Raw genomic sequence first — 507 nt, 5'->3', positions numbered from 1 at the left:
CAAGAACTTTACTCGGGTGCACTCATGTATTATTTTATCTTTGTTTGACTTTTGTTTCGGTGACAACAAAAATAAAATGATACATAGGTGCACTCGAGCAAAGTTCCTAAATGAGTTTTTGAATGCAACCTAGTTAAATGTTACGGCTTCTGATTGACTATCGCGAACGCTTTTGCGACTTTAAAATGAGTTTGCGATCACATAGTAGACCCCGCATAATTATCTATAAGATGCAAGAAGAGACTAAGGTAGCATTAACCAACAATTAATTTATCGAGTAATATAGTTAGAAATTTTTGTAAACGATTTTGCGATGCTATTTGTAGCTAGATCTAGAGAATTTGTATAAAACGTATGCAAATCAATCAGTAATCACTCTAATATTTAAAAAAAATAAGAAATTTTATTTTATTCTTGTAAAAGCTACGTTCTTATGTTACACGCGTGATTAATTAATTTTTTTTAAACGAGGATTTATTCTATATCTGGAGACACTGGTAGTGTCTC

This window comes from Trachymyrmex cornetzi, unplaced genomic scaffold (genome assembly GCF_001594075.2).
Source record: "Trachymyrmex cornetzi isolate Tcor2-1 unplaced genomic scaffold, Tcor1.1 scaffold223, whole genome shotgun sequence".
Classification (NCBI taxonomy): domain Eukaryota; kingdom Metazoa; phylum Arthropoda; class Insecta; order Hymenoptera; family Formicidae; genus Trachymyrmex; species Trachymyrmex cornetzi.
The sequence above is the reverse complement of the archived record's forward strand: the minus strand, read 5'-3'. Positions refer to the sequence as shown.